This window comes from Mus pahari, chromosome 2 (genome assembly GCF_900095145.1).
Source record: "Mus pahari chromosome 2, PAHARI_EIJ_v1.1, whole genome shotgun sequence".
NCBI classification, from domain to species: Eukaryota; Metazoa; Chordata; class Mammalia; order Rodentia; family Muridae; genus Mus; species Mus pahari.
The window spans coordinates 69,099,016-69,122,195 of record NC_034591.1 but is presented as its reverse complement, the minus strand read 5'-3'; the positions used below and the strand labels follow the sequence as shown (position 1 = coordinate 69,122,195).

General features: G+C 44.9%; 1 protein-coding gene across 5 annotated transcripts in view; it reads left to right on the top strand.

Moving 5' to 3' along the window:
* The first annotated feature begins 19,632 nt into the window (after positions 1 to 19,632).
* Osbpl3 (oxysterol binding protein like 3) overlaps positions 19,633 to 23,180 on the top strand; it is a 168,933-nt gene continuing 165,385 nt past the window's right edge. For all 5 annotated transcript variants that reach the window (XM_029535014.1, XM_029535016.1, XM_029535007.1 and 2 more), the window contains exon 1: positions 19,633 to 19,980. The gene's annotated coding sequence lies outside the window, so the exon portion shown is untranslated. The remainder of the gene's footprint in view (positions 19,981 to 23,180) is intronic.

Sequence of the window (23,180 nt, the reverse complement as noted above, 5' to 3'; positions counted from 1 at the left end):
AAAGCGGTCATTTTAATTAACATTCTCCTTCTGCAGAAAAATGATTTTTTTCTTCTGTTTGCAGTAATTATGCAAGATAATTATGGCGGTTTGAATGAGAGCTATCCCCAAAGGCTCAGGTATTTAAACACTTGTTATCTAATTGCCCTGCTGTTTGGGGGATTGCTATGGACCCTTAGAGTTGTGCCTTGCTGGAGGAAGCACATCACTGGGCTCAGGCTTTGAGAGGTTACAGTCTCACCTGTTTCCTATTCTCTCTCTCCTTTGTCACTGTGTTTGAGGATGTTCTATCCTGCTGGCCCACAGCTGCCACACCTCTCCTGCCATTATGCACACTCCTCCCAAGAATCAAAAACTAAAATCAAATATTCCTTCCATAAGCCACTTTTGGTCCTTGTGTTTTATCACAGCTACAGAAAATTAGATGATGATGATGATGATGATGATGATGATGATGATGATGATAATAATAATAATACATGTAGATAGTACAGGAAACTGACTCCATGGCTTCTGGGATCAGCATTGTCTACCCACACACTGCATCTCTCTTCAAACTCTTTTTTCCCCAATATATTTTGAATTAGTTTTAAATTGACATTTCCATATGGTTTCTCCATATACTTGTAGTTTTAGTTAATCCTCCTCCCCCACCCATCTCTGTTTGAACCTTGACCTCCCCCTGTTTTCTCTCCCCCTACTTTTGTATTACTGGTTTTTATTTACTGTGATAAAGTACCACAACCAAAAGCAACTTAGGGAAGTTTATGATGGCTTCCTGTTCCAGAAGAATAGAGGCCATCATAGAGGGGAGAGCATCACATGGTGGTGGAAGCTGGGAGATGGCTGACCACATTTTCATCCACACATAGGAAGCAGAGAGTGAGAACAGGAAGTGGGAAGGGCTATAAGCACTTAAAGCCCTCCCCCAGTGATGCACTTCCTTCAGCAAGGCACCACCTCCCAAAGGTCCCTTAACTTCCCAGACAGTACCACCAGCTGGGTACCAAGTGTTCAGTCCATGAGCCCATGGGGGGCATTTCTCAGTCACACCACCACGACTCTCACATCACACGCGGTCTACTCTTTCTATCACTCCTAAGGCCTCCTCCTCCTCCCTCTGTCCTATAATCTCTTCCCAGCTTCCAGATCTCTACAGACATTTGAAGTTAAATACACAAATTCAAACATTGGAAGCTATGATTCTCATGAGAGAGAGAACATGTGGCAATTGACTTTTTGCAGTGCAGCTTCTTAAACCCGTGGTGTGCAAACCCATATGGGGTCATGTAACCGAATGTGGGGGCTGGAAAAAAATTGGCACCAGTAAAAGGTTTCTCCATGTGCAGAAACCACAGATTAATTCAAAATTAAATGCTTACTGAATCCAAGGTGTTTCTGGCACTAATGGTTCTAGTGCAGTCTTGGTTCTGAACATACAATATGCACTGAGCTTGCTTCATGCCAAGCAATAACAACACACCTGCCTGCAACACCTTAACTCAGATTCCAGACCAGGTGGCATTATAACCAATAGTGTTTTTACTGTCCATATAGAGTTTCTGCTCTTACAGAAGCATGGTGGTTCAATTAAAGACACCATTCTAGACGTGTAGCTTTTAAAGTAGTACATCTTTGGATTGCATTGTATTAGAATGTTTGATTCTTAAAAATTATTATTTGAGTTGCTGACTTGAATTTCATTAAAAACAGAATGATCCTCCGGTGACGTTGGCTTGGGATTGACAGTAGAAAATTTTAAGAAGTTCTGCTATAAAGGACCTTAGAGTAAGCCCTGTCAATGGACACTCGCATGTCTGCTCTTGAGATGTTCTGTCTAGCTTTGGACAGGTTGTGAACTGCATTTTTGAAACTTTGGGGTAGGATAGTCAGTGTTAACATTGGCCAGGTTCCCAGCTCTATCTATCCACACCATCCTGTGGCACAAGGAGCTTATAGCTGAAGTGTCTCTCAGAACCATGTCCTAATTCCTCAGGTGAAGGAAGATATTCATGTCAGAGGAAGGGAGCGTTGCCAAGTGTGATGCTCATGAGTTTGGTAACTGGCAAGTGTCTCAACCTTGGAGACTGTGGAGTCCAAACCAATCTTTGTTCCCTGGATGTATAGTCAGCTCCATACTTATGAAGGCTTCCCTCATGCTAACTCTCCTTGCCCAGACCCACCAATAAATCCTACTGTGTCCCCAAAATAAAAATAATAAATAAACAAGCATTTAAAGTGGCAGACTGGAAGGTATCAACTTGTCTTTCTCAGTTCCAGAATTTCACAACAAAGATGAAAACTGAAAGGCAACACAACACAGAACAAACTCAGTCTGCAGTGGGATAGAAAAATGAGCTCAACAGAGGGTCTGTGCAGGGGAAGGCTGAGCTGAAATATTTTCCCAGAATGATGGGAAAGAACAGATCATATACAAGCCATGGAGGGTGGATTAAAGTTTCCAACAATATTATTATGGATTTTCCAGAGACTTAGAAAAGATGAAAAGCAACCAATGGAATCAAAACAAAAATCAAATCTCAGAGGAAAGAAAAGGAGTCTCTCGTTCAGAAAGCCTTCATAAGGAAGACCCCTAAGTACCAAACAGAATTAATGAGAAATAAAAACAGTCTTCAGTGCAGCTTCCCGAGGTCTGGACTGCAAGAAAAAAGAGCAAGTCTGGAAGCTTACAGTCAGGAGAAAACAAAGAGATTATCTGTGTTGATCAGAACTACCAGCAATGGATTGTCAGAGAAAACAAAGCAATGTCTGCCCAGCTAACTATCAACCAAGAGGAGAGAAATAAGGCTGTCTTCAGCCACACAGGGGCTCAGTACACTTACCTCTGCCGACTACTCATTTTGGCAGCCCTGGAGTTTGAATGCAGAGCCTGGTGCCAGGTCCTCGGTCTACAGACCAACCTATGTATGTCCCTGGTCCTGACTCTACACAAACAATTACTTAAGGTTGAAGTTGCCACAGCCAAAAATAAATGGAATGGTGTTTGATTCAAGAGCTAAGAAACTATTCCAAAGAAAATGAAGACATCGTGTTGAAAGTCAAGCCATGAAAACCCACAGCTGTGATGTTCAACAGGCACAAAGGACAAACCACCTCTGAGAGCCCCACCCATGAGGGTAAAAGTGTAATGAAATTATAAATTGTGATTGGAACTTTTCTCTAGTAGCCACATTTAAAAGACCCAAAGAAACAGTTAAAATTAAATTTAATAATATACTTTATTTAGTCCACTATATTCAGAATATCAAGCTTAGAGTCCAAATGTTTTTGAGAACACCAAGATGTAGGTGGGGGGGGGGAGATGTCTCCTCATCTCATTTGATGGGTAAGTTGGGGCGAGATGAAAATCCTGACAAAATGTTAAACATTATTGTAAAACATTACAAAAAAGTGTACAGCCTACAAAATGCAAAAGGTGAGGAGAAAATAAACTAGAAGCTATGACTGATAAAAAAGAATGTACAGTGTATACATGTTGGAATCCCATGTGTTTAAATGAGTACGTTTCATGATAGCAACAGGCTTCATTGATGCCTGATACCCAATGGCGCTTGCTCACTGTCATTTATGACTTTGTGTAGTCCTTTCTTCTTGAGAATGGGATGAAGCTACTGTTTTGTAGGTTATCATTTCCAAGATTGGGTTACAGAAATTTTGGATTCTTTCTTGGAGACTGCTCTGTCTCTCTCTCTCTCTCTGTCTCTCTCTCCCCCTCCGTACCTAATCCATCTGCCACCACCCCCACCCCCATATCCTCTGAGGGAAGCCAGTTGTAGTGTCCTGTTGCAATTCTGTGGTCAGGGAGGACCAAGGACAAAGGACTAAGGCAGCTAAGGACTGAGAAGGCTGGGCTGACTCCATGGCAGGCTTCAAACTGGCAGCTCAGAAGATGAGGCCTAAATCTCTGTCTCTAAGAACTGGGCAAGTCCAGGCCTCAGAAGCTGCCCTACCACCTGGCCTGAGGCAGCAGTTTCCAGACTTCCTCAGCAACAGTTTCCAGACCTCCCCAGCAAGTTTCCAGCACCCACACCTGGTAATGGAATGTCCCTAGAGATGGAGCAAGATAAAGGTCACCTCTCCTGGAATTCCCTAATGTGCTTCAAACCAGGCCTGTGAGTGCACTTGATTGACTCTTTATCTTGGTAATGGGAGACTCCAACATGCTGGACTTCTGCAGAATAAAACACTCTTTGCATTTACATACTATTTGAATCTAAGCTATCATTCTTCGCGAATCATAAACCCTTATAGAAAGAGATTCTTGCCTCACTTCCTGTAGCTTTAGAAAAACGAACTCAGCCTCAGCCAGCAGTTTGGCTATGAAACCTGGAACAAAATCACCGGGGAAGCAGCATCTGAAAGCTGCCCACAGTAGGTTGGAATGCTTGGTTCCCAGTCAGTAGACCTGAGATTAGGAGGGAAGTGTTCTTAGTGGAGGAGATGTGTTGCTGGAGTGGGTTTTGAGGCTTCAGAAGGCCACACCAGGCCGATCTACTCCCGCCCCACCTCATGCACACACACAAACACACACAACCAGTGTTTCAGCACCATACCTGTCTATTTCCCACCATGATGATCTAAAACTGTATGCATGCCCTGCAGTGTATGCCCTGCAGTGTATGTTTCTTATGGTCGGTTGAGGAGAGATGGCATGTCCAGCGAGCAGTTCACAACAATGTTGGCTCAGACACTTTTCTAAAACGATCAAAGATTAAAGCTGAGTAATCCGGAAGATGCCTCTCTTACCCTGCCTCCTCTCTCTTCCGTTTTTTTTGTTTTTTGTTTTCATCTTACTATGCTCTCCATACTGTGCTCTAACTCACATTCCTTCTGTGTCAGCCCAACACAGAGCTGAGATGCAGGCGCCCGACACCGAATCCAGCTCACTTACCTGTTCTTTAAGCAAATTATCATGGAGAACTTTGTGTGCCAACCTCTGTAGTGGGTCCACGATAGAAAAGAAATTTAGCAAACATCAAAGTGGAGTGGGCCTGTCATCCCTGAACTCAGGAGGCTGAGGCAGGATCTCAGGTTTGAGGTAAGGCTGGGATACATGGCAGAACCCTAGAACAGAGAGGGGTGGGGGAGAGGGGAAGAAGGGAGGGAAGGAGGGAGGGAGGGGGGAGAAGGGAGGGAGGGAAGAAGGAAAGGAGGAAGGAAGGGAAAGGGAAAGAAGAGAAATCCATCAATCAAATATTGAGGAGGTAGATACATATTCATTAAAATAAGCATTGTCCTGGCAGTGAGGAGCAACTTAGTGACTTAGTGCCTGAGGCTATGTGAGCCTTCACCCTAAGACTCTGGCTAATTATTATCCTATGGCCTCTGCTCCTCTGCCCAAACATTCTTTGCATGTACCATGTTGCTAAAAATCACAAAATCATAGGCACAGATAACATCTTCAGTCTCCTAAAACTCCCCTTTCCCTGCCAGCCCTGTGGTGGAGCAGCTCGAGCCCCAGTTTCAATCTGCACTGTCACCTTCTAATATTACTCTGTGGCACTGGACAAGCCTGTGACCTCTCTGGGACTCACTTTCTCTACTGTAAAATGGGAATAAGGTACTCAGCCAGCACATGGAAGAGACTAGATGTGCAACAAATGCCTGTTCTTTTAGTTACAACTTATACTTTTATTATCTGTAAGTAATATTTGGAATCCTAAGCGCAGGAAAATGAAATTGTTTGTCTGGCCTTTTGATCCATAGATTGATTTGTTTTTTTACACTATGATTATGAAATTTTTCTTGATATAACAAAGAACAATGAAATATGTTTATAAAAGAAAAAAAAACAGAACCTTCAGCACTTATGTGAAAGGAGCATTTGAGGAAGGAGTTTTGGGCTCATTAGCTGTATGTTTTGGCAGCAGTCTAGAGATGGGTGTGGGGCTCTTAAATCTCCTGAGTTTCTGGAAGGCCGTAGTCGGGCTTTCTGTTCCAGGAAGAGTGACGTTAGAAGCCTCATTACATCCAGTAAGTCTATTAGCCTCTGTGTCAGTGCTCTCTGGAGATGGCTGGCCCATCAGAGCCATCATTGTCAGTGCTCTCTGGAGATGGCTGGCCCATCAGAGCCATCATTGTCAGTGCTCTCTGGAGATGGCTCTCAGCAACTCCTGTCTCTGACACTCACCTTAATCCAGAAAGCAAACTGGGGCTGATAAATCTGCAGGATTATGAGGGGCTCTTTGAAGGGAGCTGCGCATGTGCAAGGGACCACTCAGCTGGATGGTTAAGAAAGTCCAGCGCCCTCAGGCTGGAGGTCAGAGGCACATATGGAACAGGATTTAGCTGCCCTACCCTCAAGCACCCTCAGGCTTTGCACCAAGATCTGAATGCCAGCTTGTCTGTCTTGGCTTTCTGAGTCTAACACTTAAGTGTCATGTGTATCACAAGTGCAGCTCAGGCATTCCCCCTTGTCATTTTAAAGCACATTTATTTAAGTGTGTGTGTGTGTGTGTGTGTGTGTGTGTGTGGTGTGCATGTGCCACTGCATGCTTGTGGAGGTTAGAGACAGCAGGTGGGAGTGGGTACTCATCATGGTAGTTTCAGGAATTGAATTCACTTCAGCAAACTTAATGGCAAGGGCCTTTACCCTTGCCAGCAGTGACATCATCTAACTGGCTTTCTCCCTTTCTTCATATGAGAAGATGAGATTCAGAGACGTTAAGTTCAAGGGCAGTATAGTACTTTTCTTACATTTAACATTTTTTTATCTTGTGTGTCTGTATGTCTATATGCTCACACATACCTAGGTGCACATACGGAGGTCAGAGGAAAACTTGAGGAAATTGGTTCTGTCCTTGTTCCACTATGTGGAAAGAAGGATAGGGTTTAAGCTCAGGTCATCAGGCACCTAGGTATGTGTGAGCATCCACAACTGTGTTGCCATTCACGCATACCATATACTTTATTTTAAGCAAAGATGCAGAGGTACAATGGGTAGGGCCAGACATGACAGGAGAAGCTCAGTATAGGTGCATGGTCAGCACCCACCCCACACAAATAACATAAAAGAGAAATGCAAGCAAGCTCTCTCTTTTTTAAAAATTAAGTCATATAGTATTTTCAGAAATTGGATTTAACCTAACTACAAATTATGTTCATTTTGCCTGTGATGATATTGTGATTCTCTTTAGAATTTTTTTATCTTTTAGGATCCTCACTAGGCCTATTCACCCCCACACTCAATGTCCACTTGTTTCCTGGTCTCCCTAAACTTTGTCATAATCTTGTTAAAACTAGGCAACGCGTGTCTAAACCAACAGGGCCAAGCTCTCTGGGATGCCGCTGTGGATATCCCTGCGTGTTTGCTGACAATCCAGACTCTCATTTTTCCAGTATGGATACTGTTTGCAGATGTAGTGTCTTTCCTGGATGCAAAGGCAAGAGCAGACTTATTTCTTGCCTATTACTAAAATATGAGTAAGTACTTTAAAGTGTATAACTACTTCGATTTTCATTCCACCAGGGAAAGAGAACTGACAAGACACGTAGCAAAGTAATGAACATCATTAAAGAGTCAGGCTGTTCTGGAAAAATCAGAGTAAATGGTCTGCCTTGATTCATGTAGCAGCAAATATTGAGTGCTTGGGGTATCACTAGTCTCAACAGAGGGGCCCGGAAATGAAAATACACACTGGGTTCCAAACTCACCATTAAGAGATGAAAATTTCTCACCAGTCAATATACTGAATTAGTTACATGCTAAAATAATATTTTGGATATATTTTACTATAGAAAACATGTTATTAAAATATTTGTTTGTTTTTGTGTTTTTGGAGATTGGATTTCACTGTGTATCCTGAGCTGGCCTGGACCTAGCTATGTAAACCAAGCTGGCCTTGAACTCATAGGGGTCTGCCTGCCTCTTTCCCTGAGTGCTGGGATTAAAGGCATGCACCACTGGGACCAGCATGTTATTAAAATTTTAAACAGGGCCAGTGAGATGGTTCAGCAGGTAAAGCCACTTGCAACCAAGGCGAATAATCTGAATCTGAGCTCTACACGGTAGAAGGAGGGTCTAGACTACTGCACATTGGAGTTCCACACATGTGCTTTGATCTATGTATGTCCCCCAGCAAAAATTAAATAGATTAATTTTAAAACATGAAAATATATATTTTTTTTAATATTGGTATTTCACTAACTTGCTGTACTAGCCCAGCCTTTCCTACTATGACAAGATATTTGAGGCTGTGTACTTCCTAAAGAAAAGAGCTTGTTTAATCCACAATGGCTGGCTCCATTGATCCGTGGCAGATGGCATCATAGTGAAAGCATAAGTGAGACGAAGCAATCACGTCGCAAGATAGGGGGCTAGAAAGGGTGCCTGGGACTGACTAGGGTCCGCAAGAGCTTATCTATCTTTTCAGTGGGCGTGTCCCTAATGATGTAAGAACCTTCCATGAGCTAACTCTCTAAACATTGGCTCCCTGGAGACTAAGCTTTCAACACATAAGTCTTTGGGCTCACACAACCAAACCAGGGCACACGTCTTGGGTATGCTTTCAGCCTCCACACCAGCTCCCTCAGTTACAAATTCCCTAAGACATTGCTTCATTTCCCTGGGAGAAGCCCCGAGAGTCTTGTCTTGAACACATAGCCAAGACCTTCAAGACCTTGAAAAGGACCCTGCTCAGCCTGGTTTTGAGAAGGGAGGAACAAACTTTACTACTCAAGAGGCATTGTGTGTAGACAAGCTGCACATCAAGCATAGAGACCATGTGCAGAGAAGAGTGGCGGGCCTCTGCCCTTACAAAGGTCCCACTTGCACGCTTGGTGTTTGCCAACATCTGGGAACACAGAGGCAGGGGGCTTGCTCCCAACCCCTAAGTGCTGAGAGAGCAGCCCTAGTACTTGTGTAAATGATTGTTATTATGCTGAACACCGCCTCCCTTCTGTAGCTATTGTTTGAATGACAGGGTTTTGTTGTTTGTTTGTTTGTCTTTCAGACCCAAACCCTAGCATCTACCATAGAAGTTTTGTCTTTGTTCACAGCTGCTCTGAGTATGCAGAGGCATGTACCTCAATCATGACCAATGAAGCATGACAACGACTAGGTCATGAGCTTCAGAACAGGTCTTTGGCTTGTACGGCGTGGCTCACAGAAGGTTGTTTGATTTTTTTTTTTTTTCTGCCGTTGGATATGACTATGGTAACTTCCAGATCTACATCACATCCAGACTGAAGAGGAAATCACCTGGGTGATGTGGGCAGAGCAGGAAGACAGACTTGGGTCCTTGGTGACGAGTTTGAGTGCTGATGTAAAACAACATTAAAGTCATTACAGTGACTTTAATTCACAATATGTGCCTTAATTTAACCTATTGTTTAAGAGCTTGTAAGTCAAATTTCTCTCATTGCAACCCAACTGTCCTTGCAGACAATGGGGATATAATTATAATACCAGCCAAGTGAATTTAGGTAGTAGTTTTTGAGGAAAATGCATTTATGCATTTTTAAAATGAATCATTTATGGGATGTTTTTTCACAGAAAAGAAGTACATTCAAACAGAATTTATAATTCCATAGTTGATACCTAAATAAATATGATATGAAACATCTCAAGTCAAATTAAAGTTACAACATAATGTTGGTGTTAGGTGAATTGTTTTATACAAATGCTATTCTGAACTCATGTTATTTAGGACATAAGTTATTTCAAAGCCCTCAGTAGAGTCACTTTTATGTCCTACATGTCCAGAATTGGGGCAGGTATTCACTGAAGCTTAGAGCAGTCACTACAAAAAAAAAAAAAAAAAAAGCACCCACCATGACAAACTAAGGTTTGAAAGCTCTGGGCCTTTCAGGGAGACCCTAGTCTCACGCTCAGGCTCGTGAGTCAGGAATGCTGTGGTTTAAGGTGTTGCACACAGGTGGGCCGTGCAGAGAAACTCCTTCAGCATTCTTGATCTTGACTGCTGTCCTAATGACTTCCTTTCACTCTTAGGAGTTATGTAAGCTACCTCCTCATGAAAGAAGTAGATTTGCTACGGAGTAAACAAGCAGGTTTTCTGACAGCCAGTAGCTCACTGTGTAATTAGATATGTCACTGTGTGCTATGGGAGAGGATGGGATAGACCACAGACTGCCACACTGCTATAACACATCAATAGAACCAGGGCACAAGCCATGTAAGGATGGCTATGGCAAGCAAGTTTTCTGGAGATGCCCCACCATTTGGCATGGCTGTGATGGGTGTACTCTAAGAGGCTTGGACCCCAGAGATTTTTGTCCCAGGATTGCTTCTCATTGCTAATATTCCTTTCCTGATGTGCCTATTACATAGCCAGACAATTCCTGGGCAGCAGTCCACCCTATTGAGCAAAAACAGATCAACACAAAGATGAACATTCATGAATTAATGCTGTTTAGACGTATTACTGACTATAGAACTCCTCAATTGATTCAAATAATTTTAGGAAGTTTAAGGAGATGGCTTTAGTTGTTTTGCCAGAAAGATATAATAAATTTATGATCAAGAATAGAATGTGCCATCTCTTCAAAGAATAGTTAGTAAAGGTTGCACAAAGAAGGGAATACAAAGAGCTTTCATAAATTACACTAAGAAGAGAAATAGGCTTGGAAACAAATTTGTGATCAAGGAAAAGCATTCTAGGTCAGGTCCAAGAGTGAGGCCACAGATGTGCACTATGATAAAGCAAGGCCATGTGAAACTGTTGCTTTGAACTTATAATGAGCTTATAGAATGAAACACTGCTTTGAACTTACTGTGGACATCCTTCTATAACTCTCTTTTGTGTGATATTTTATCCTTGAGGTAATTTTATAAAGAACTTTTGTCTAAGAAGGTATAAAAAGGCTGAGGGGAAAAAAAAGGGTGGCTGTTGGGGCTCTGCTCCATCCATCAAATGTATATATGTGTATATATGTATATATGTCTGTCTATATAGTGTACATACGTACATATGTAGGAATATGTGTATGTATATAAGTTTGCATGTGCATTTCTAAAATTGATGAAATGGATGGTTGGGCCCTGCCAAGTGTGTAGGTGTGTGTGTGTGTGTGTGTGTGTGTGTGTGTGTGACTTTCTCTTTCTCTTTCTTTCTCTCTGGCTCACAAAGAGTTAATGAGCTCCAAGCCTCTTGCCTTATGGCCAGCCAGAGGCCCCTGAGTTAAAGAGTAAAGAACTCAAGTAACTTTCTTTTCTTAATCCCCTGCTGCTGACAGCAGGAGTCACTTGCCAGGGGCCATCAGCTTTGCCTCCCAGAACAGTAAGAGAGAGTTAATGGCCAGAGGCCATGAGTCTCTGATCCGCCTACTCTGCTCCTACCCTGGTGCCAGGGCAGGACCCTGACAAACCAGGCCCCAGGAAAGCAACTTCAGTTCCGAAGACAAAATCAGTAACTTCTTTCTCAGAGTTTCTCTAAGAGGAACGAATGGGAAGATGATTAAAATGGAGATTGATCAAATCTCCTTGGGATCTACATTAGCCGATGGTATTACTACTTTCTTTATTATTATTATTATTATTATTATTATTATTATTATTATTATTTTCTTTATTTACATTTCAAGTCTGTAAATAGTCACGACTTTACTGTGAACTTCATTTGAAAATGAAGAAGGGCCAAGAGGACTGGCTGTTAAAGAGGAGTGGCTGCTCTTTCGTAGGACCCAGTGTTGACTGCCTGGCACCCTCAGGGCTGCTCACAAACATCTGTGACTCCAGTTCCAGAACATCCAATGCCCTCTTCTGGCCTTTGGGGTGCCAGGCATGCAAGTAATGCCCAGATATGTAGGCAAGCATGCAGGCAAAACACTCGTGCATATAACATAAAATAGTCTTTTTTTTTAATGAAGAAGCAAAGTTTAAAACTTGATACTAGATGCTTAAGAAACAGCTACTAGCTGGAATAGGCGGTGTTCCAATCTAGTTCTTTGTATTAAAAGTGTAGATATTTCTAGGGTGGCACAAGTTGCTGATATCGTGCCCCTGTTCATAGTTTTCACAGTGATCACCTTGGCAGATTTATGACTTTATGTTGATAATCATGGAACAGCAACTAGGAAAACTTACATAATATCAAGTCAAATGGAATTCATGTGTGCTTATCCTAAAATTACATCTATGTGAAAAAATATTAGAAGGAAACACTGACTAATGGAACAGATTTTTGTAAGTGACATTCATAGGCAGTTTTATTCTACTTGACTCATTGCTTTTTGGTTGTATTATTGTTTTGTTGTTATTTTGCTGTACATTTTTTTTCAGCAAGAAAAATATACATGTAGTGATACTGGGAATTGAACTACAGTGTTCTGCATGGCAGTCAAGTACCTTATCACTAATCATTATTCCCAGGCTCTTTTTACTTTACTTTTGGGGCAGTGCCTTTGTAAACTGCTCAGGTGTCCATACTGCCTTAGCCTCCCAAGTATCTGAGGTTATGGGAGAGCCTGACACTCACACCAAGTGAGGCGTGCACCAGTCCCTGCGTGTGAGTACTCGTGTACATGAAGCATCAGTGAAACTATATTTTCAGAATCAGTCCAGAAAACTCCACTTACTTCTTGAAGAAAGGGACTCCAGGTGTTGATACACTTGCTTCATACCAGTGGTTCTCAGCCTTTCCAATGCTGCCAGACTTTAATGCAGTTCCTCATGTTGTAGTGGACCCCAGCCATAACATTATTTTGTTGCTACTTCCAAACTGTAGTTTTGCTACTTTTATGAATCATAATGTACATATCTGATATGCAGAATATCTGGTATGCAACCCCCAGGTCACAGCCCACAGGCTGAGAACCATTGTTCTGGGCTAAGTACACATTCTTCACAGGCATTGTTTTAGGCTTCTATAAGAACAAGGGCATCAGACTTTCTTCCTCTGAAGAGCTAATGTCATCTGAGTATGGCATCCAGGTTCTAGGGGTCAGCAGGGGACTCATGCGCAAGTTACAGGATCCAGGGACCAAAGCACTTTCTTTAGATGAACCCTGTGTCTCAAGAATACCGTGGAGAAATGAAGAGACCTCTGAAAAGGTGCTGGCCACTCCACAGAAAGGTAGAAGCAAAACTTCTCTAGGTTTCTTGTTTTCGTCTCTGTAGATGGAGAAAGGTCTATGGGGTGGCAGGAGGGACATAGACAAAGGAAGCCACCTCTTCATCTTCTTATATCGCAATGGAGTTCATGGGGCTCTAAGAAACTGGGACATATATTAGAGGAAGAGGGATAAAATAAAAGTCACAAAACTTGTAACCTTGGCAACTGGGCAGTCTTCAAGGAACCAGCATCTTTCTACTTTCAGTTGTCTGGGAGAGCCTTTCTAGGACTGGGCCCTGAGCAGTCATGTCCTCGAGGCCCGACATGGGCAGCCCCTGCTAAAGGTCACTTCTCTGCTATTCCTTTTATTCTTGTGATAAATATTTGAAGGCTCGCCTACCACTCGCTGCTGAAGCAGGCACAGGAAGATGAATGATACTCCATCCCCAAGGAGACAGAAATTGATCAGAAAATGGTGAATACAATCTCGAACTGTGGCTGGTGCTGTCAAAATAAATAAGCACACCCCAAACACAACAAACCTCCCAGTCTCACTGGAGCAATGGCAGGCGGTGTGGGAGCACTTCCTGGAAGAAGGGATGACTGAAGGAGGGCTAAGGAATGAATCACCATTCACAAAGGAAGAGAAGGAATGGCACATGCTGGGTAGAAAGAGGGAACATGTGCGCCAGGACCGGTGACAGGAGATAACAGAATGCAGAGGCAGGCCAGTGTAGAGAATGGAAGGGATGGAGGGGCAGGTGAAGGGGGGAAGTGCCTGGTCATGCAGCATCCTAAAAACCGTTCACAGAGTGTGTGTCTTCATCCTGAGAGCAATAGGAAAGCCGTGGGAGAGTTCTTTGATTGGAGGGTTTACAGGTACCTCTCCCCCCACGTTTAAACATTTGCTTTAGAGTAGAGAATGGCTTATAGGAGTGCCTTGATTACTTTTCTGTTGCTGTGATAAGATGCCATGACTAAGGCAATATGGAACGAGTTTATTTGGGGCTTCCAGTTTTAGAGAGGGGGACTATGACTAACATGGTGGAAAGTGTGACAAGAGGCAGGCATGGAGCTGGAATAGCAGTCAAGAGCTTACATCTTGAACTGCAAGCAGTGGGGCGAGGGGGGAGGAAGGAAAGATAGAAGGAAGGAAGGAAGGAAGGAAGGAAGGAAGGAAGGAAGGAAGCAAGCCAGCCAGCCAGCCAGCAAGCAAGCAAGCAAGCTGGACCTGGGAATTAACTCAGGGGATAAAAGTGCTTGCTGCTCAAACCTGACAACCTGAGTTTCAGCCCCAAAATCTACATGAAAAGCCAAATACGATGTCCTGTATTAATAGTGACAGTACTCCTATAACAAGATGGGAGGCAGAGACAGTGTAGTAGACCAGCTCAAGAACAAGCCAAGGTGGACTGCATAGCACAAAGAATGGCCCTGCTTCAACAGCAAGGAAGGTGAGAAGCAACTCTTGAAAGTTGTCTTCTAACTTGCACATGCATACATAGAACATGCACATCAGCACTCAGTCACGTATAGCTCTGTGTCTCTGTCTCTCTCACTGTATCTCTCTGTGCATGCATGCATGTGTGTATGCGTGTGCGCGCACGTGTGCGTGCGTGTGTGTGTGTGTGTGTGTGTGTGTGTGTGTGTGTGTGAAATGAAAGATGCTATGGCTTGATTCATTCAGCTTGCAGTGCTAAGATTGGACCCAGGACCTTGCACATCTAGGCAAGCACCTTCCAACAGTTTTAGCCCCAGCTAACTCACTCAGTTTCTGATCCATTCCCTCTCATGTGTACAGACAGCACAGAGGTCAGAAAGATAAGAATTGCATTTCCAGGCCTCTCTTGCAGGTGTGATCGGAAACATGTATATCAGAGGCATTCCAGTAGAACATGAGCCTAGCAATGATATAATAAGGGGAACAGCAGGATTTGAAGCACACATTCTGCTGGTGTGACTTGTAACAGAAGGAACACTCTGGCATTTCTGCCAGAACTTTCTGATTTGATAGGCAGACTCCTGATAGTGGCAGGGTGGTGACACTCTTGGCAACTCAGGTTGGTAGTGCCTGGCAAACGAATGCTTACTATAATCCATGTGGGCTGTCCTTAGTATTTACAGTAGATAACATGATCCCATGCATGTGTTACCACAGTTGGTACTCAGAGATAATTTGATAGTTCAGTCTTGAAGGAAATTCTGCCCCTTTATGTCCCTCTCTTCCTCTAACATTCATTTTTATATTTGTTCATATAATGATATAAACAAGTATAACATGCTTTAAAAACTGGTTCTGCCAAACGCTTGAGAGAAAGCTGAAAGCTCTCTTGTTCTGAAGGTGAGCAATCTGGAACATTCCAGAAATGTTAGACATCTGATTTAAAAGATGACTCATTTAGAATTAAAATAAACTTTGACCTTAAGTTTCACAGATGATACCTCTGTACATTAAACAGGACTTAGATCTAAACCAAGAACTCTAACAATGTGGCAGTTTCCTTTGCAAGGAGAGCTTTACTGTAATAAACACAGATTTTAAATCAAAAGTTAAAAATGTCAACCAAGCCATTCTGGAAATTACTCCCTGCTTCTACTTCTCAAAATAATTCATCTTTGTTTTCCTGAACACACTTTCGGTGCCCCTCTTAGTACAGCTTCCAGTATCTTGTACCTGAGCTCTTGAAGCTTGTACTGTAACTATTTATATACATGTTTGATCTGACCTATGGAGGAGTCTGTAAAAACACTGAAGGCAGAAACACCTTCTGATCCACTTTTGTATGTCATCAAGTGCCTGCTAAGAATGGTTCTTTATACAAAGGTGGTGCATGATCTATATTTAATCAAGGAATAGATGAATTCTTGTACAGTCTTTGTCACCTGCTCACTAATACTCTTGAACGACAGCTTCTAAGGTAATTCTATGCAACAAAAACCACTTTAATACATTTTCAGATAAAAGTGAAGGGGGGAAGATGAGTAAGATGTACCTCCTCCTCCTCCTCCTCCTCCTCCTCCTCCTCCCCTTTTAGAGACAAGTTCTCCTTCTGTATCACGCATGACTGGCTGACCTGGACTCACTCTGTAGACCAGGCTGGCCTCACATTCAGCCTTGGGATGTCAAGGTTCTTCAGCCCTGGATGCTCCTTCAGCTCTCTTTCATGATCACACTGTTCTTTCAGTAATAGCTTCCTAGAATACAGGGTTAAGAATTTTGAGCCCTAATTGAACTTGCTGATAAAACCAGCCTTGGCTTCCTCCTGTGGTCTGCCATGAGTCAGGGAAGGGAGTAGCAGGAAACAAAGCATGCAGGCCAATGCTCGCTCCCCACGGGAAGACAGTGAGCCCATGCAAGACCATCGTGGCTGCCTACAGGAAGACATTGAGGCCAATGCCTTTTCTCCATAGGAAGACAGTGGGGGCAGCAGCTTCATTCGGTAGTGCATACATACCAAGGCACTGCACGAATTGCTCTTACACAATCATATTTAACTCTTAGACTGCCTCAAGCAACAGTATTATTAGGATTGCCATTATGCAAATAGGTGTAGGGAAGCAAAATTTGCCCTAGGTTCATGACCAGAAGCCTAGCCCTAAGCACGTACCTCTTCTGTCTCCTGATCTGTGGCATTGGCTATGTGCTGGGCCAGTAGTTTTTGGTCAGGAACGCTCCAGGGGTCTTTGGACAATGTCCGGAGATTTCGTAGTTGCTACAACCTGGTAGGACAGTTCTTTGTGTCTGGTGGGTAGAGTGCAGCTTCCAGGCACTGGACATCCCCACATGCAAACAAAGAATTATTGGGCCAAAAATGTCAATTACACTAAGGTCAGTGGGGACTCTGTCTTAGTCTACATGGCAATTGTTTCTAGATTGTAAAACTCTTCATGTAGCCCAGTAAGTATAGTGACTATTTTCATCTCACAAAGTAGCAAAGGTGATTGCCTAACTAGGAGGTATCGTGGCAAGACAAGAAGCCAGGGGTTCTCGTTCTAGGTGCCTATGGAGTTCTTGCCTACACTCCATTATGACCAGCTTCCTTTACTGTGAAAACATGCAACTTTAGGCAGCACTTGCTTAACTACTAGGGACTTCAGAGGCTAAAAAGCTTCAGCCAGACCAGGGAGCTGTCTCAGGGGGTAAAGACAGTGTCACTAAGCACAAGTTTGATCCCCAGGCCCCACATGGTGGAAGGAGAGAACCAGCAAGCTGTTCTCTGCCCTTCACATTTATGCAGTGGCGAGTGTACACACACACACACACACACACACACACACTTGATGAATGTAAAAAAAAAAAAAAAAGAAAGAAAGGCATTAAGCCAACGTAGAAAAACCCTGTAAGGTGGTGGAACCTCTAGAAAGATCAACAGCATTTGTTCAGCTCTTCAGAGAAGACTCTAGAAACTTACTATATGCAACCATTGATCTTCTCTAGTACATTCAGATCATTGTGCTAAAATAGGACTGCGGGGAAAGCTAATTTTAGGATAGTAACGAGTTTTGCAAGATAATTAACTCTGCGTGGGTTTCAACTTTAATCTTTCCCCTCTTGATTTGTAGGAGCGGAGTGCCTGGAAGTTTATTTAGAAGAGGAAGTGAAACTGAAAAGACTCGCTGAGATTCCTCTTTCTTGGAGGCAAAGCATTTTGAATATGAACAAATCTCTCATCCTGACTCATTAACTGCCTTCAGCACCAACAGGGAACACACAGTCAGCTTGGAAGAAACCGAAGAAAAATCCAAGGACAGGTTTTAAACAATAAAACCATAGCTTTCTGTCCAGCCTTGGCTACCAGGCCATTTGGTACAGGCTACAACCTCGTTAGGATCCGGGTAGCTATGAATTAGGCTCAGCACAATGTGTGTATGTATATAGTTATGTGATTGCATAATCTGGCGTGTGAACTTTGGAGATGATAAACACATTTACAAAGTCCAAAGGTTAGATTCCCCTGCAGCAAAAACATTTTTGTGGGTTAAAAGGCATGTCCCCAGTACAAAAGCTAACCTGGATGCAACAAGATGATTTGGAGTGGGGAGGGGAAAGAGGAGAGGATGTCTTAAGAAAGAGCTGCTAGACACAAAGTGAGTGTGACTCAGGCACCTGAGCTGGGCGTGGGCAAGGTGCCTCAGGCCTGCTCCTAGGTGCTCCTTCCGGTTTGGTGTAGTTTAGGAAGCCCTGCATCATTTATATTGGGATTGCCGAGTGCTAGGGCTCACAGCATCAAGAGAATCTGCATTCTTAGCTAAACTTCCCTGGCCACCTGCCAGAGCCAAAGACAGTTCCAGAGAGTGTATCCGTGGAAGGTTCCAGAAAGTTAATATCCAAACGTAGTGAATGAAACACGGTTTATACAGATGTATAAGGGCCTCAGAAACGTTCATACATGGTCATCCTGACAATGTCAGCCGCAGGTGGAGGCATGTACTTGGCATTCTGGAACATCTACAGTGTCCGCAGCTGAGCCAAATGAGCCAACGTGCCCAGTTCAGTGACGCAGGCCAAGATGGATCTTAAAGTGGTTAAATAAATAAAGTGGTCTACAGGTCTACAGTTCCTAGTGCCCAGAAAGCGTTTCCTGAGCCTGAGAGCTGCTGTGTCCTTCCTGCTTTGGGAGCCTGTTTGAGAGCCTCCTCCGAGAGGCTTTCAGGGGCCTGAGCTTCCTCCATCACCCCTTCCTTCGGAGGCTCTCTGCATGGCGCTCTTCGTGCTAACAGTTCACCAACGTTTTCCTGATTATTCGCGTATATATACTCGCTTTGGTTTATCGTCTGCGTCCTCTCTAAAATGTAGGTTCTGAGAGGGCAGAAACCCTGTGTGCCTTTACCGCAGGTGCAGGATGACATCTGTTCCTGGCATTCATCATTCCCTGCCCACCGGGCCACCTGCGGCGCTGGACTCATGTGCGGTTTGCAAATTGACCTCAAATTATCAGTGGCTGGCATCCAAGCTAGGATTCTGGCAAGTGGGCGGTAAAGTCGGATGGGCCTGGACAACCTAGCCAGATGCTCCTGCGTTTCGATCGCAGCTACACTACATCTTCTTTCCTAGCTTATGAACGGGAACTGTAACAACAACAACAACAACAGCAACAACACCCTTCTCCCTTCCTGCCTCCTCTGCAACCTCGCACCAATCTGGACAACTGCTTCTGGGGGCCAGGTCCCCGAAGTCCGAACCCAGTTTCTAATATCTTGTGTCTAACCCTTGGCTCGCTACATATTTCCCCCTTATTTATTCTCAGCTCTTTTCAGTGTTCAAGTAATTTTTGTCCGTTGGACTACTTGATTCCCCTGGAATCTTCTTAAAACAGCGCGAACCTCAGCTTCCTCCTAAGTCATTCAATAAATATTTACTGAAAGCCTAAGGGGCACACACGGCTCTGGGATGCTGGGAGCCGCTGCCCCGCCCAGCCACACCTACCATCACTCTCCACCCCTCCACAGGCCCAGAACCCTGGCTGGCGTCACGGAATCCGCCTGCAGCTTCCAAGTCCAACGCTTCACCGCCTTCCCCCGATGACTTCTGATTGGTGGGAGTGGGAGCCACTCTGCTGCCCCCCCCCGCCCTTTTCACGTTATTCCGCCCGGTGGAGAACTCAGGCTCCTCCTCTTAGCTCCCTCCCCTCGCTCCGGCTCTTAAGCTAATTGCCCGGCGGCGCGCGCCCTAAAGTTCTAGGCGAAGTACTGAGAACTGGTCGCGGAATCGCACACCGGCCAGTAGCAGGGCACCAGGGACCCCAGCACCAGGAGAGCTGGTGCGCTGCGCGGGCTCTCGCCCACCATCTGTCTGCGAGCAGCGCTCCGCGCCCCAGTCTCCTGCGGCTGGTGCTGGAATTGCCGTCGGCTGAGACTTGCAGGGACCCGAGAAGCCGGGTTTGCGTCCTTCTCCTTCTGAAGCACGCACTGGGGAACCGAGCAGCGTCCCCAGAAGCGGAACACTTAGGTGAGCAACAGGGCGTCCGCCAGGCTGGGGTTGAGGTGTGGTGGAGGCCCCTGGAAGGTTCGGGGCCGCAGTCACTCTCCAGGGTTCAGACTGTGTCTGTGGTGGTCCCTGGAAGCCCGGGTCCACAGGGCAGCCCTGAGACTAGGAGGTCGCCTGACGTGTAAGCGCCAGTTTTCTGGGAGGAAGCACTCCGGTGCTGCTCATCCTGGAGCTGTGCCCCTCGAGTTACACCCTGGCGGGGATGGACCCTGAGAAGGAGCGGATCTCAGGAGCCTGCGTGCGGGTGCATGAGGATGCCGCCCAGAGGAGCTTGTCCCGGGTACAGCCTGGCGCTGTGCCGGGCGGGAGGCACAGGAAACCTGCTTAATTCGGCCAGGAGGGAGGCTTTACCACATCCGCGAGCTTGGGGCCCTGCGGTGCAGGCACCTCGCTCTTCGGCCTCCCCAGTCAGGTCACACCGCTCCACAGTGTCTGCACTGGGACCGAGAGCACCCTTCCCTTGGGGCTTCAAGCACTCAGCGGGCGTTTGATGCCTTTGGCGTCTCCCGAGGCATTGTCTTGTGTCCTTCAGACACTTCTTAACCAGCCGCGCGCCTCCCAGACTATCGGAGCTGAGAGGGACATAAAGTTGTCTTTCACCTTGTGTCAGGGAACTGGACTGGGGCATTGGAGCCCCCTCGGATGTCGCAGTGCCCTAGGAATCTGATTACTAGATGAGGACGTTTGGGGACTGTATTTTATTTACACTGTAGCTGCAAAAGATGGTTTCAGAGATAGGTAAGCATAGGTCTGACACTCAACACTCAAAGCATCATACAAGGTGAGGACCTCCTTTTGGCTGCCAGAAACCTTCAAACAGATTGCCGTGCATCCAGGCAAAACGTCCATTCTGTCCATCAACTCCACACTGCCCCTTTTGCAGCTCTTCACAGAGCCTAAAGCTGTCTGGAATCATCTGCTTGTTTTTCCATCTGCCAGCCTTCTTCCGCTGCTAGGATGCAAAGTCCTGGGCAAGCAGAGACCCGGTTCTATTTCTCGGTCTGTCTGTCCTCCGTATTGAGAAGGGAGCCTACTACATTGCAGGCTCACACTACACATTTATGGAATGAGTAAATGTTAACTTCTTCATAATCTGAGAATATTGATTTCATGGCAGGTTTGGATTTTCATCTTTTTTCCTTTTTATCGGGAAAATTAATAAATGGCAGTAACTTCTGCTGATGAGCACGCACTAACCATCAAGGTGTCTGCTGGGAGCTCTGTGTAGATGCATATAGATGATCACTACCATCATAGTAGTCTGATTAGCTAATTTTTTTAAGTCCCCTATTTTAGATGTGTGTGTGTTCACAGCCCTGTGCTTGTATATACAGGTGTGTGGTGGTTAGAGGACTTTAGGAGTTGGTGTGTTCTCTCTGTCTCTCTGTCTCTGTCTCTCCCTACTGTTGGACACAGGGAGTAAACTCTGGTAATCAGGTTTGCTAACAACTGCCTTTTATTCAAGGACCCGTCTCCCTGACCCAAGCTACACCCTTTAGGCATTTAAGGCTCTTGCAGGTTACCCAGTTGTCCTAAGGTTATTAAGCAGTACTATGACACTAGCCTGTTTTCTATTTTGTTGGGTTACTTATTTTTTAAAAATTAATTAATTACATCCTAAATGTTGCCCCTCCCAGCCCCCCCCAACAGAATTCCTTCCCCCAGTGTTGGGTTACTTCTAAGAGACGAAAATATGGTTTCCACTTTTACAGGCAGTGGATATGTTGTTCAGCTAAGAGTTGCCGTTTTATTCCTGAGATCCATTTTCAGTAATGACCACCCATTGTAGGCCAGATAATACCAGACTGCACAGGAAGAATTATGTCATAATCTTCACCATCTTGATAGGCTCTGTCACTGGAGGAGACTGCAGCTGGGTTCAGGAATTTGCCTGGGGTCAGTAGCAATTCCCTGAGCTCTTCATTATCTCTCTGACTCTAAACCTTTAGCACCTTCCCTCAGACTCTGATGTCTCTTCTGCTGTTTAATCAGTGTTAACCCAGTGGTGGAGCCCAGTGCTTATGCTGAGACTGGCCTGTAAGCTTTGTGGTACCTGCATCAAATGCACCAGATACAGTTTGTGAGTGGTCCAGGGTCTCACTGCCATTGGTTTCTGTGGTTGAGAACATGGTTTGTGGGCCTGGTCCATCAGGGGCTTTTAATAGAGAGGAAAGGATATCCCCGCTTTCATGTGGATCCAGAAAGGAATCAGGCTGTTTTATTCCCACTATGGTAAATGAACTCCCACTGTGAACCATCTCCATCACTTTCAGAAAGTGCTGGAAAGATGAGTAGTTCTTCTCAGATGCAGAAGCCACTTGCCCCAGAAGGTTCTGAAGTGACTTTTCAGTAAAGTAAAAGCATTTAGCTCTTTCTACCCTTGCATGAAACTGAGGGTGCAGAGAAATTTGGAAAGAGATGGTATTGGTACTCCTAGAGGGCTAGTGGCAAAGAGGGGGGAGGAGAGCCGCAGGCATCCCTCTTCCTTCAGCTTCCAAGCAGTTTTGGGATAATACAGTTCTCCCTGCATGAGGGGCTGGGTAACCCATCATTTGTTTTATAATGTACTTCTTGGCAGGGCTACCTTTCCTTAATTGACATTTCCAGTTCGAGAGCTCTGGCTCTTGAGGGCTGGATTTGAATGCCCTGGAAGTGAGGGGGGTGTGAGAGAGACATCAGGGACTGGTGGGAGCTGTTAAGCTGAAAGCGTTTGCCATGCATAATTGAGAGCCATAGAGTTTCCTGCAAACTCCAGTTCTGCCTAAATCCACTTATTCATCCGCTTTCTGGTCTTCTCTAGAAACTTCTGTTTTGCCTTCTCAGTTACAGCTGTTCAGACGACATTCCTGCTTCCCTCCACCCGCCCTTGACTCAGGATCTTTCTTAGTCTTTTGTGGCCTCCCCAGTGCCTTAGTTCAGGGGTATCACTCTGCCCTGACATTGTCTACAAGTGGGTTCCCCTTCCTTTCTCTCGTCTAGCGTGTGTAGTAAGGCAGACTGTTTAAGAACCGTCAGTGTTGCCGGGCGTGGTGGCGCACGCCTTTAATCCCAGCACTCGGAGGCAGGCAGAGGCAGGCGGATTTCTGAGTTCGAGGCCAGCCTGGTCTACAAAGTGAGTTCCAGGACAGCCAGAGCTATACAGAGGAACCCTGTCTCAAAAA